At 38.2% G+C, this 14,807-nt stretch overlaps 1 protein-coding gene and 1 pseudogene across 3 annotated transcripts in view; one reads left to right on the top strand and one right to left on the bottom strand.

Annotated features, from left to right (window-relative positions):
- The window catches only part of Pde3a (phosphodiesterase 3A), a 312,783-nt gene that overhangs the window by 18,511 nt on the left and 279,465 nt on the right, over positions 1 to 14,807 (top strand). The window lies entirely within an intron of this gene.
- LOC106009442 (FUN14 domain-containing protein 1 pseudogene) lies at positions 5,896 to 7,249 on the bottom strand (annotated as a pseudogene).

Below are 14,807 nucleotides of genomic sequence, written 5' to 3'. Positions count from 1 at the left end.
TGTGGCAAGTGATAAATGCTCAGAAACAGAAAGCCATGGAAACTTTGCCCTTCAGAAAGGTCAAAGCTAAATATAGTGATCCAGTACCGTCACCCTCTTAACATGGATTTCTGGTAAAATTCTGTCTTGTTTTCTGATTCCTTTTTTCAGTTTATGTCCAACTTTTGCACGTGTTTGTGCTAATAGTGTGCTGCCTAAAACTAACCTTGGTACAATATCCAAAATGCATCGGTAAAATAGTGCTGCTCTGGATGAGCATGAGGCCCAAAGGATGCGAGGAAAAGAAAGAATCAAAGGTCCTATGGTGAGCTGGATGTCAGGTGTGCCGTGGAAAGATACAGGGAGGAGATAGCCTAGCTTTTTAGGGTGAGAAGAGAGGTGGAGCGGGAGGAGATGTTAAGAGATAACAGGAAAAGTAGGTGGCAGGGGAGAAATGGGGTGTTTTACAAGTAGGCTGAGGAATTTGAGCACTGTTTTGTGTCCACAGAATATCAGGTGTTGTTGTTGTTAACCAGAGAGTGGTGACGAATAGATTCACACTGAATTTTGATGGCAGTGTGTCCAAAGAGAACCAACCTGGACATGGGGAGTCAGGACAGAGTCTTCCTCTTGTACAAGTCCAGGGCTTAGAAAAGTCCTAGTTAGGTACGCTGAGGGTTTGTGAAGCCAGTGGTGGTAAAACAAAAGATAAATGACTCAAGCAAAACAATGAAGAATTAATCCTGGAGTGGGCAGGATTAGTCAGCGATTGATGGAAAAGCTGCTAACAGAGGGCCGGAACACTGCTGAAGGTTGTGACCTTCAGAAACTAGCCAAATAGTGATGACATTGCCTGGACAATTAAGTGTCAGGTCTGTTTTTGTTTTTTTAATGTTAGCGTAAAGAGAGTAGATGATGTGTGTGTTTGATTCGGCTGTATCTGAATATGGTCCTTTTGCAACCTTATGTGACCTTATTAGTTTGTTAGGTATCCAATTTCTTTTATTCACAAAATACATTTTAGTATCTGTTTGATACCAGCCACCTTTGTGCCCCATGTTTCCTTGCTCAGCACAGACTGGCTTTCTAGAACTGGAAGCTTCTTGTGGCCTCTCTGTAACTGTACCCTGAAAAGTCTCTGGCTTTGGCCATTTTAATTGCCACAAAAACTATCCTTGTGTTTGAAACTAGAGTTAAATAGAGTCCTGAATTTTCCACTCTTGGTACTGAATAGTGAGGAGAGAGACCATGAGTCATCAGACTGCAGCAGCTTTTCTCGAACCTCTGACAGTCACCAGGACAATATATATCATCCTGCCCTTGACCGCATTTTACAATTTCCTGGGGCTGTTGGATCATAATGACAGGAGGGAAATCCATTAGGTGATGCAATCTAACCTTGTATACTCATCAGGTTGAGTTTTTTTTTTTTCTGAGACAAGATCTCCATGCAGTCCAGGCTGGCCTTGAACTCACTGTGTACCCTAGATTGGCCTCAGCCTTCTGAGTGCTGGGATTATAGGTGTGTGCCATCACATCTGGCTATTATCAGGTTGAGTTGTACTTTGATTTTTTTTCATTACTTATCCTAAATGCTACGATTTGTCTTAAACAGAAAGTATGAGAGAGAGAGAGAGAGAGAGAGAGAGAGACAGAGAGAGACAGAGAGAGAGAGAGAGAGAGAAAAGTGAAAAGTGGCTGTATTCAATACTAGCTAACAATCACTTTAGGTCAAGTTTCCATAAGCATAACGTGTTATTTATTCTTTGCCACTGAATGAAGTTTCCTACATGGTACAACCTCTATTGGTCTCAGTATTCTTGATTTGTCTTTTTGTATCATAGTGAATTTGCAGAAGACTTTTTTTTTCTTGTTTAGGTGTGTGTTATTTTTCCTGGAAAGTATTATGGCTCTTACACTGTGGGGTTGGATAGCGGGAAATGAAAGCTGAGCTAACTTTAGGAGAACTCGAACACATGAGTCCCATTAATGTGCCTGATTACTGGGTTCCCTTCCACACCACACCCATAGCTCCCATTTCCCTCCCATTTTGGATAGAGTGGTCTTCTGAAATTTAGGAGTCCAGAATGTGGTATAGCAATCAGGCAGTCATCTGACTAGAACAAAGCAGAATGTGATTATCACCTTTTTTTTTGTGCTAGCAATGACCTACGGACCTTTTTATAACATATTTGCCTAAGCAACCCTGGATTTACTCTCTATCAAAATATAGTTGGGCAGGCAAGAAGGAGGGTGTATTATTGTGTTACATGCCTACTTAGGAACTAGTACCTTAGTTAGTGAGATGTTAATACAAATGAAAACATCACTTTTTCTTATTTTTTGGTCAGCAAAATTGTATACATTTACAGCTTTCATTGATTCATTTTTTGTGTTACTGGGGATTAAGCCCAGCTTCTTTGTATTGAGCCATTTTTTTAATCTTGAGACTAGTCACTAAGTTACCCAGGGTGGGCTTGAGCATGAGATCCTGCTGCTTCAGTTCTGGGATTACAAGCAGATGTTACCACACCTAGCTAGATTTATAGTTTCTATCAACAAAACTTTGAAGACCTTCACACGAGTTAATGCTATGTTCCCTCTATCTGTGTTGTGCCTTTGGTACTTTGGACCTTCTGTTCGTGTTTGATTTAGTTGAAAACAGGAAGATAGCTAAGGTTGCAATATATTAAATATCTTTTAGTGATTTATGTATAGCTAGAATGAGAGAAACTGGGAGGAAGAAGTACTGTGCATTTGAAACTCAGTCAAGTTTTAGGCCTGAAAAATACATTCCATTTTTCCACTTTCTCTTCATTCAAAATAGATCTTGAATACAATAGAAATTTGCAGTAAGGTCTATGGATGTAGCTTAGTGGTTGAATGTTTTCCCAGCATTTGTGAGGCCCTGTGTTCAATCCCTAGTCACACACACACACACAAACACACACGCACCCCTACACCCCTACACCCGCAGCAAGTTGAATAATGCCTTAGATTCTTCAAGACACAAAACCATACATAGGAAAAGAACCAATATGTCAGTGTAACATTTTCTTCATGATTTTGCACATCAGATTTAATACAAATGTTAAAACAATTTGACAGGTTTGTAACTGCCTCTGAAAGTCTCTGATTTTTAGGTCTGAAATATAAGTGGATAAGTAGAAAAAGAAGACTCAAGATTTGACGCATCAAGTTATGGAAGCTCTTGGAATGAATTTTTAGTGGTGAAATTAGCTTTCTATTTTAGGTGAGCTTTTTGCATCGACCATATCAATAGATCTTTCTCTTCTACAAGGGTGAACCACCCATGGTAGGCCTTTTAAAACACTAATGTAGCTGGTCACTGTGGCACACACCTGTAATCTCAGCTACTCAAGAGCCTGAGGCAGGAGAATCACAAGTTCAAAGCCAGCCGAGCAAGGAACAATGTAGACTCTGTCTCCAAATAAAACATAAAAGTGCTAGGGATGCAGCTCAGCAGTAAACTTCCTCATCCCTTCTCCGCCAGCCAAGTACTACAAAACAACAACAAAATCACTAATATGCTCCTAATTCCAATACTTCCTCTCTAGGGAGAACTCTCACCTGCCTGAATCACTATTGTAGTGAGCCACCAGTACAATGTATGCCTCCTATCATCAGAAATCCATTAGGTGTGTTAGGGTGAGAAATAGAAAAGTGGGTACACCACAGCTCCAGATATCTGAGCCAAGAAACTCATGAGCCTAATCTGTGGATCAAGCAAGCCTCTACTTCCCTCTATAATGGTTCTATAAGGAGAGATTTAAATAAATGAAGCTTAGAGGAAGAGCCTTTTCAGTTTTATCTGGCCTTGACAAAATCTTCCAAGAAGCAATATTTGGCTCAGTATTTTCACCAGTCATTTGTTTTACCTGGAATCAAACTCAGGACCTTGTGCTTGTCAGGCAGGCTCAGCACCACTGAGCTACATCCTCGGCCCATTCACTGGTCATTTGGATTTTACTTCTGGCTGTAGTTACTGCTTTTCTCCTGCTGAATGGCTGAGTGTTTAATAATTTTTCCTCATAAAGTTATTTTTAATCATTTATACGTCCATGCTTGTAGCTTATAGAGAAATCATAAAAAAAGCAGAGTAACCAGAGCACAGAATGTCCTAAAAGTTACCTCTGCATTAAAGATGGTTTGTTTTACTTTTTCATGGTTGCGACAAATCAAAAACCTGTGTGGCACTTTGGACAATAGAAGTGGACTGGCTTTATTTAACATTGCACCAAAATGGACTGCTAAACGAAAGGCTTGCACCTGAAATATTTTTATCTAAATTTACCTCTGATTGGTGTAATTATTGAGCTATCAGAAAAGCATTGTTATAATCTTCAATTCTACATATTCTTCCAGAAACGCCAACTTGTGTAATTATGATCTCCGTGGAAGAAAATATGATTTTAAAATGTAAATAAAATATATATGAACTTGAATCTGTTATTCTGCTGTGTGTTTTCTGACTTTTCAATAAAGTACTGCATTGATTATAACCTGGAGCTAATTTTGCTGCTTGGTGACATATTGGCAAAATCTGCAGAGGTCTTTTAGTTTTTATGATGTGGAAGATATACTTATCTGACAGTAGATAGAGGGCAGGGATGCTGTTAAACATAGTACAACACATAGGACAACTCTCACCAACAAATAATGCTCTGACCTAAAATGTCATTAGTGCCAAGGCTGAGAAAGACCTGAGCACATTTTTGCATTTATTTTTTGTTCTCCATTTGAATAGGAAGATGGAATAAATGGTAATTGATCTTTTTGCTCATTCTGGATGTGAAAATAGCAATAGCAAGATCTATTGATGGAGGGATTTAAGTAGTGCATAGTGATTAGGATGTAGGATGTATCATCCAATTTGTGTTACAGTTTCCATTCCAGCCACATATTAGCTGTCTGGCTGTGGGTAACATGATTAATCCCTCAGTGGCTGAATATATTCATTTATGAAATGGGAAGAATAAATCCTGTCTTATAGGCTTGCTCTGATAAATAAAATTATGTTTGCAACATGGAAGCTATTCTGTGTGCAGTAAGTGGTAACCACTGTTACTATGTTGAGAATGTAATTTGGGATTGCTAGTGTAATATGGTTATATAGAGATTGAGGTTATATTAGCAGTAGAGATGAATTTCTTGAATGAATTGTGGAAATTTCTCTACAGTTTAATGAAGAGAGGAAGTATATAAATATATGTATAGGTATGTATGTATGTATAACTAGAAAAAATATTTGACAACCTAGGGATGTATTTGGGAATGCAGCCTTTGAGATAGGAAACTGACATTTTTTTTTATAGCTCATTAAGTTTATTGCAAACACATCTTTGAAAAAAACTCAGCCCTACTATTGAAGCTGTAAGACAATTTTTTTTTTGGTACCGGGGAATCGAACTCATGACCTTGTGCTTATGAGGCAGGCGGCAGAACCACTGAGCTAAATCCCTGGCCCTTGACAAATTTTTTTGAGACAGGGTCTCACTGTATTTCAGGCTGGCCTTGAACTTATTATGTAGCCCATGCTGGCCTCGAACCTGCAGTGATCCTCCTGCCTCAGCCTCCCAAGTGCTGGGATTACAGGCACGCGCCACCACATCTGGCTATAAGACAAATTTTTATGGCACCATACTATGAAGCACAACGAACATCTTATTTAAATAAAAAAGAATAATATTTCACTGGGAGATAGAGCTAACATGTTTTTTCTCATATCCATATCTAATAGTGCTATCTTACTGGCTACTTTTTAAACAGATGCAAATTTTGAAAAAAACGCCAAAAGCCATGTTTTGCTCAAGAATACTATTGTTCAAATACCACACAGGCTGTTTTACAGTAGATACTCATTTGCCAAGCTTCACATGGCAAAATGCTAAGTTGTGAATTTGGTATTGTCCAGCGAGTTGCTTCTCCCTGCTCTGGAGACTCTGGTGGCATGGGCTGCTGAGAAGTCACCCTGCTGCCACTCTCTTCTCACAGTTGGATCCACTAGGAAGGATCATTCATGTCCTTAAGATTCAAGGCTGAGCAGAAACCCTCCCACAAATCCACTGGATATCACAATGTTCTGTTTGATAAATTCTGTTGCTTCTTCGATTACATTGTTGATTTCAGGTGCTGCTTTATTTGCTCATTTCTTAATCTGTCTTTTTGCTTTGTTTACATCTTTTTCAACTCTCTTCCAGTCGATCTGCACATAGCCACTATGACTGGCGATCTGTAGGAGAAGAAAGCCACCATCTACTGCTGTTGCTGCAAGTTTTCCAACTTTCTGGAACAAAAATCCTGCACACCAGCCAGTCACGCCACCCATTGCAATCTGGGTAGCTACTGAGTATTTTGCTACCGTAGGTCCTGATCGGTGGCCAAATACTCCATTCCACCAGTGGTGTCTTCTTGCATACTCTGTTAAATCCAACACTTCGTAAGAGTCGTCATTGCTTTCATATTCTTGGGGAGGGGGGTTCTGGGATGCCATGATACTGCCAGCCGCCAGTTCTGGGGTATACATCACATTTTTAAATGTGAAAATTGGAACTTGAAATCATATGTGACAACAGTTCTCCTTTGCTGTTCAAACATGAAATCATTGATATGAGCTGGTTCAGCATATCCAGAAAGCATATTTCTAGGAGCAGCTGTTTGCTGTGTTCTAAAAGGATTTTCTGGTCCAAACTTTTCTTTTCTTTCTTTCTTTTTTTAAAGATAGGGTTTCTCTGTGTAGTTCAGGCTGACCTCGAACTCCTGAGGCTCCTCCTGCCTCAGCTTCCCGAGTGCTGGGATTACAGGGGTGCACCACTACAACCAGCTCTGCAATTACCTTTTCTTGGTTTCTCTTTTCATGAATCAAGTACTTTCCCAGTTTAATATCTAGAAATGTAATTTTTCTACAGACTTTCCTCAGGAGCAAACATGGTCTCATAGGTAGGATTATACTGAACTTCCTTAACAGCAGGGTCAAGGTGAACTCCAGTTTCCAAGTCTTCCTTAAAGGCCTGGCGGTTCTGGGCTCCTGGCATGCAGTGGGGCAGGAAGTGAGGAAACTGACATTTAAGAAAGGAAATTATTAAGATATGACCAGTGGAATTTTTTAAAGAGAAAAAAATATTTTCCTTTTTGGTGGTAAGTTCTTCAATATTCTTTTGTTTAGTTTTTCTCCTAAAATCATACATGATTTTTGTGACTAAAAAAATGGGCATTTCAACAACTAAAAACCTCTCAGTTTCCCAGGGCAAATCTTGTTGAAATAGACCTCTTCTAATTTGTAGGGTTACCCTCTTTGCTAGTTTATCTCTGTTAGTTGGTTTCCCTCTATAGTCAGCTTTCTAAAAGTGGCTAAGTCGTGGGGCCCATTAACATTTTCCTGGCACGATAAAGCTGGTCATATTGATGCCTTTATCTCCTATGTTGGCATGTGGTGCTATCATCGATGCCAGTGAAATTTGGTCTGGGTGGTGAGCGGAGGAAGAACACAGGGGAATTTATAACTTGAATCTCCAGAGCCAGGACTATGTCCTTGACTAGGTCCCCTTCAGCGGTCAGTTAAGAACTTGAATAAGAATGTTCAAAGAATGCTTCTTAGATTTTCAGTTGATAGAAACTGGAAGGCATAGGTAATAATTGAGATGATTGAATATCAGTTTTGAAATGTGCATAGATTTCAACAGTGGGCAAACACAAATATTAAATTATAAGGTGTCTTAGTCACTTTCTTTTTACCAGACACAACACTCAACAGCCCCAACTCAAAGGAGGGGAGGTTTATTTTGGCTCACATTTTCAAAATTTTCAGTCTGTAGTCAGCTGACTCCAAGGCAGGAGGGGTGTGATGGAAGGATCTGCCGTGGGGGACAGGTGCTGCAGGGATGACATAGCAGCCCAGGAAGCAGAGAGAGAAGGAGGGGCTGGGGACAAGAATACATCCTTGCAGTTCCTGCCCCCAGTGACCCACTTCCAAGGAGCTCTGCCTCCTAAGAGCAAGTCAACTCCAGTACACCCGTGAGGCAGCTGCCTTCCAAAAGCCCTACTTGGGAATGAGTGTGTCCTGAGGGGGCATTCTGGATCTAAATCATAACCATAGGAAACATTTAAATGCCTGTAAATTTAGTTTCAGCAATAATTGTATAATTTCATAATGTGAGAGACTGGACCATTATCTAATTCCAATTTTAAAAAGAATAAGTAGTTACAGGTTGGATTGCTAAAAATTCAGTGAGTTTACTTGCTTTTAGATGGCAGAATTTCCAGAGTCCTACTCTTGTATTTGCAGCATTGTAACCAGTTCTCTTTGCCATATTTAAAAGAAATATCGACCACTGTAAAGTGGTCAGAAAGCCTGGAATTAGTTAAATCCCTCCTCTGCCACATATTAACTCTGTGGCTTTGGGCAAATTATGATGTTTAATCTCCCCAAACTTAGATTTTTCTTATATTAAAAAGTTTTTTTAAAAAACCTCACAGATGTGTCAGGAACTAAGATACTAATTAATAAAAAGAAACCTTGTCTGTTGCTTACTTTCAACAAGGTAAAATTTGGAAAAACTCTACATTTGCAAATGTATTTATTCCTTTTTATCACTCCTTCAGGTCAGTGTCTTTGTCCTGTTTTACAACTGAGGAATAGGTACAGTGAGATTAATGTATCTACACAGTTTGTTCAAACTTAAAGTTTTTGTACATGTACAAAGGCAGGTACAGTGTAATGTGTATATAACCTTTGTGGCTGAATTCAGAATTCAGAAATTGGGCTCATTTCAAGAAAGGTTCTGAGCCCTGTTACCAGTTAAAGCTTGTAGAATTATATTTAGAATATATCACAGCATCAAGTTTGTTTCCTTCAACTATGCTAAAAACAATTATCAAGTTAATACAGTAATATATTATGCAAGTGTGTATACATGATATGTGTAACATAGTAAGATGTAAATAATGTATTATCAAGTTAACATAGCATAATCAGCAAAATAACAATTGGGTTCAAATAATATGACTGTTACTTCAAAATATTTCTCAAACCCTATTACATTGTTAAATTTACTTAGAACAAAATAAAGAATTTTCTTTTAAAGTGTAAGTAATTGCCTGCTGGATATAAATTTTAAGATGGTCCATGAACTAGATTCATTAATTCAAAATTATTAAAAAGGGCACTTCAGGTAGAATCAGCTCAGTTCCTTAGCAGCTAACAAAGCTATTAATTCTGACAAAAAGAAGATTTCCAGTGAGTGAAAATAAAGGAAGAGTTGTTTATGACAGGATTGGTTAAATATGAGGAGGCTTACAACAAAGAGGATTTATTAAATACATGTCAAATTTTGATTATTTTATAGAAGCTTGTTGATAATCCCTGTCTCCATGAGAATGTCATATTTTTGAGAATTGGCAGTCTCTTTCTAATTCAAACATCATTTTTTAGCCAGGGTAGGAACTCTGACATTTCTAAATGAAAATAAAGCTAAGCCAACCTAGTGGACAGTGAGAAAATACCTGGTGGCCTTTTGGGGAGAAGAAAGGGCCCCAGAAGAGGAGGAATTATTAAATTACCATTATTCCGGAGGAGAAACAGCTTGGTTCACTTGCAAAGCTATTGCTATTATTTCATCTTTTTTGCCCACAGTGATAGGTAGTAATAGTAATTTTTATTTTTATTTTCTCAATTTAAACATCTCAGGTGTCTCACTCTGTCATCAACAGTTTCTTTGATGTCCACCTCTGAAACTTTTATTCTGATATCTTCGGTGTGTATATTAAGTGAATGGGCACAGACATATGGACATGTTTGCTTTGTACTGATGATGGGATATATTAGTGTGAAACTAGATCTCATTCATTCTCAGAACTTCAGGGTCCCCAAGAAGTCTCAGTATTAAAGGCAGATTTTATTTATTTTTAAAAATTGTGGTAACATCTATATAACATAAAAATCGCCATGTTAATGTGGTCTTTCTGTCTGTCTCTCAAAATACTTTACTGCAGCCCTCTTCTTGTGTAATGTAGAATGACGCAGTGCCTTTGTGATAAGAGGAGGTGAGGTGAATGATGCAGGTCCTATGACATGGCACTAGGTTACGTGGAAGGGTGACTTGACATCAAAACTGCGCTACTGTAACAGCTGATCTGACTGCCTACATGGATACTAAGTGGTCTCATAGGTAGATGGATTTGTTGGACAAAAAGATTGCTTCTGTCCTGAGCTGGGTGAAGCAGATAGCCTGAGATTTCACCGTGTTATACAGAATGGTGTGCAGTTTAAATCTTAGGAATTGTCTATTTTTGGAATTTTCCATTGGATATTTTTGGACCATGGTTGACTGGGAATAAGTGAAACTACAGAAGGCAATATGACAAATAAGGGGGTGGCACTGCTAATACAATCCCATGATATTCAATATTTTCTTATTATTGGGTAATCATCACCACCATCCATTTCCTGAACATTTCAATTTCTCAAACTGAAACACTGTACTCATTAAATAACAACTCTCCATTCCCTCCTCTCCTGTCTTTTGCTAACCACCTTTCTACTTTCTGTCTCTGAATTTAGCTCCTCTTGGTGTCTCATCTAATTGGATAACAATACCTATTTATGACTAATTTCATTTCAATGAATTGACAAACTAATATCTTCAGAGTTTATCCATGTTGTAACACATGTAACACATGTGAGTTCTCTCCTTTTTAAAGGCTGAATAATAATTCCATTACATGTTGATACCATATTTTGTTTATGTTACAGATACTTGTGTTATTTCCCTTTTTTGTCTATTGTGAAAAATTGATATGAACATTGGAGTAAAATAGGAAGATTTTTATGTTGCTTAAAAATGATAGTAATGTAAGTCTTTTATGGAAAACCACTACAAGGGATACTTGAAAAATATGGTGAATATTTAATGTTTATTACCATAAAAGACACCTTGCCATTCATTAGCCAACCTCCCAACCCCAGTACCTCCACTTACTTCAAATACACTTATCCTACTGTTCTTGCTACTTTTTGAAGTAGCTCTGAAAGTCCTTTTTAATGAGTTCCTTTACAAGATGTGATCATAAATATTGTGAATGCTGTTAGTGTGATCCAACAAAAAGGCAGGCTTTTAAAAACATGATTTGTCCTTATCCACCTTTTTCATTGGATCTGGTGCTGTGAGACTTTTGGCTCTTCCCAGAGTCAAAATGACCACGAAAGGTAAACAATTCAGGACACTGATGCAGCCAAGACCGAGCAACTAATGATGCTCATGAAAGAGCACTTCCAGAACTGCTCCAGAAAGTGGCAAGAATAATGGGATAAGTGAGTTCAAAGCCAGGGAGAGTATTTTGAGGGGAATTAATGGCAATGTGTCTTCTACCATAAGTTTTTTCCACTTCAACACGTACAATAGTTTTCAGTCATACCTTCTATATGAACAAAGGAGCGGGGCAGGGGGTGTAGTTCAGTGGCACACTCCTGACTGGCAAGCGCAAGGTCCTGATTTCAACCCCCAATACCAAAAACAAAGGAGCTACAGCAAATGTGGGTGGCTTAATTGTGTTTGTAAAAAAACTAGGACAGTTTTCCCAATCTGATCCTGGCAATTACCTCCTCCTGGAAAAATGAACGTATTCAGAAGGATTATAAAAAGCAGTCACGAGACAGTTTTAGCATGTTAATTGGTGCCTTTAAGTTTTGTGTTGAACCTGAGAATTTACTGTGGCTCATCATTACCTACATGATTAGGATTATTAAAAACTGAAAACACTATGATTTTAGTTGCTGTCTACTAGAGAAGCAAAGAAACTTCTTTTAAGACATTGCAAAAACGTGGACAAATTATACATAGATTCTAGAGCATTCAAGGCTATGTTTTCATTAGATTTTTCATTCTTTCCCCCAACAAAGAAGGGGATAATTTTTTCACCTATAAAATCAGTGCCGTTTGATCAGTATCCTAAATTCATCTGACTCTTGCAAGGATAGTGTAACCCTAGCCTTTTACAAACCTGTTCTGAATGTTGCCTTCAGCCCTCAATTGTATAATCTAATCATTCCCCATGAAGTAGTGTTGTGCACCAGCAGTTGAGTTGGAGAAAAGGAAGAACAAGTTAATGTTCTGGTCTTTGTCCGAACCTTAACTTGAACAGTTTGCACAGTTCTTTATTAGTCTATCGTGTCCCCTTCCACTTTGAGACATTCATCAGTTTATGCTTTAACACTCATCCTTTCTCTGTCCCAAAGATGTATGATTCCAGGAGCCAGGGAGACAGGTGTCGTGTTACCTTTTAGAGACCCATTTCTGCATGTGTCCTGGTGCATGTCCCACTGAGCTCTATATTTAAAAATAAGGAGCTGTTACCTGAAGTCAAAGAGATAGTGGAGAATGAAAAGCCTGGACTCCCGTGCTGTCTAGAGAAGCAACATCAACCAAGTGCTGTAGAGGGCGGACTGCAGCAGCCGAGGTTTTTGTTCTAGAAGCCTGGTAGATTCCTTAGCAAGGTTAACATTTTAATCTGCACTTTTGTTTCTCTTGTTTGCTTTTCCCCTATTGCCAATTTCCCTCTAAAATGCTAAGTATTTTATAGACATGAAGCAGTCTCACAATAAGATTAGAGGTGTACATTATTATTTGTGCTCGAATCTTAAAGACACGAAGCAAACTTACCCAATATCTCGTTGTTTATCAAATGCACAGCCTGAGTTTCAGTCCAGTCTGGCTCTGATAATTTCCTGTTTCATGACACTAGAGAGCAAAAGTATCACCAGAAGCTTTCAGGATATAGCTTTCTTCCAAGTGGTGATCATTAAGGCAATCCTTCCTCCTTTGTCTACATTCACTGTCCCAGTTTTTGGCCCCACAGTGTTGTGCTTGATTAGTCTTGCAGCAGGTATCCAACTGTGCCCCACCATTTGTTATCTTTCAAATAAACATTCCTTTTTTGGTATGCACCACTCTTTCATCTGTCCTTCAATCTTTTTAAACTACTGCTTCCTTCATCATATCAATTTTCTAGCTAATTTTAATTGCCCTGGCCCCACTATAAGTGGACCAATCTCTTGAATTTTCTCGTTATTGACTCCTACCTCGAATGTTCATCTATGTTGATCTCTAATCAACTTGTTTGAAAAATTTACTCCCTTACTGCTTCATGATGCATTTTTTGATGGTCCCAATTGAAGTTCTTTCTCCTACTACTCTCCTTAGTACTGCATCCATTACTCGCTTTTGACACTTACATTTTCCACTTTGGATTATGAATGTTCTTCAAAGTGAGAGTGAATTCCTTGAGGGGCCTGTGTAAAATTCAGCCCGCCTCTGTTGTGCTCTGTGTTTATCTCATGTTACTATGGTCAATACATGTCTTTAGAAAATTAGATATCATCATAACTTGTAGACAGTGGTTGGAAAGGTAGAGACTAGTTTAGGTATGCATGATCTTATTAAATCTTACAATGTAGTTTGGAATTTGGTTATCTCTGGTGTATGGGTGTCATTGAGATGTTAACAGAGGTAAGGTTAGGAGATGTGGATAGTTCTGCTCTAGGTGACTTATCAGGAGGGACCCCAAGTTAAGTTGCATGGCTAATAGGACCTCCAGGGCAATTGAATCCTGTGTGTTCTTTTGGGCTCATCATCAGGAAATAAAAAATAAAATCATTTATCAAGCTCAAATCCTAAAGATTCTGACCTGATGAGGATCTCAGACATCACTATTTTAATTTGTTTGCTTGTTTATTTATGTATTGTACTGGGAGTTGAACCCAAGGCATTGAGCATACTAGACAAGTGCTTGACCTCAGAGCTGTATTTCCAGTTCTTTATATTTGTGTTCTTATTTTGAGACATAGTTTCACTAAATTCCCCAGGCTGGCCTTGAACTTGCAATCTTCCTGCCTTAGTCTCCTGCATAGCTGGCACTGCAGGTTTGTACCACTGTGCCTGGCTGGTAATTTTGCTTTTACACAAGAGTTTTGGAAGATATTTTAGTAATCTGAATTTGTGGGAGAAATTTATGATTTCTATTGCAAACATACTCAAAAATTTTGAAGAAATCAATCATAGGTTTTTCTTCTTATGAAATAGAGATTCAATTTCCCTTTATTTCTATGGTAATGTCAAAAATTAATGTTTTTCTGCTGCTGGGTGTGTATCCTAGTTGTGATAGAATAACTCTGCAGAGGCACAGGCTTAGGTTGCTATAATCCTAACTCTGAGCTATAAGAATTTATAATAAGTACTTGGGGTCAGTTCATGTTCATGGGAAATGCAAACTTGGGTACCAGGAAAGATTGTATTTAAAACTCAAGAAAGAAAAAAAAAAAAAGGTCTTATATACGAACATGAAGTATTTGATGAAAGACAGTTAAAAAGGCATACAGAAATAATATGTATCTCCTGTTGATTATATAGTAATGCCATACTTTTCTTCCTCCTTAACTAATGCCATCACATGAATTTTTATCGTTGCTGCTAAATTGGTAACCAAATTCATTTATTTCATTCTCTTAGTGTTTGGATGGGTACATAGCACACATTGATTTTAATTAAAATTTTTCTTATCCGGTCAAGGCCTTCATTACCAACTTGAATTATCATAAGATGCAGCAATTGAAACATCTTCAGAGAAAATTAAAGTATATAGAGATATTTTCCTCCTACTGAATGGATCAATTTTCTATGCTTCTCTTCTATGAGTGCCTCTTTAAACTTCTATTCCCTGCGTTATGGTTAGCTGTCCAATATATTTAGAAAATATCTTTGCTTGTTTGGAAGAAGACTTGGCAAGGTTGCTGGGTGAGCACTTAGCTATGCTTG

This window comes from Heterocephalus glaber, unplaced genomic scaffold (genome assembly GCF_053883595.1).
Source record: "Heterocephalus glaber isolate CG9 unplaced genomic scaffold, H.glaber_assembly_v1.0 deba00001444, whole genome shotgun sequence".
NCBI lineage: Eukaryota > Metazoa > Chordata > Mammalia > Rodentia > Bathyergidae > Heterocephalus > Heterocephalus glaber.
This window is presented reverse-complemented; position numbering and strand designations above follow the sequence as displayed.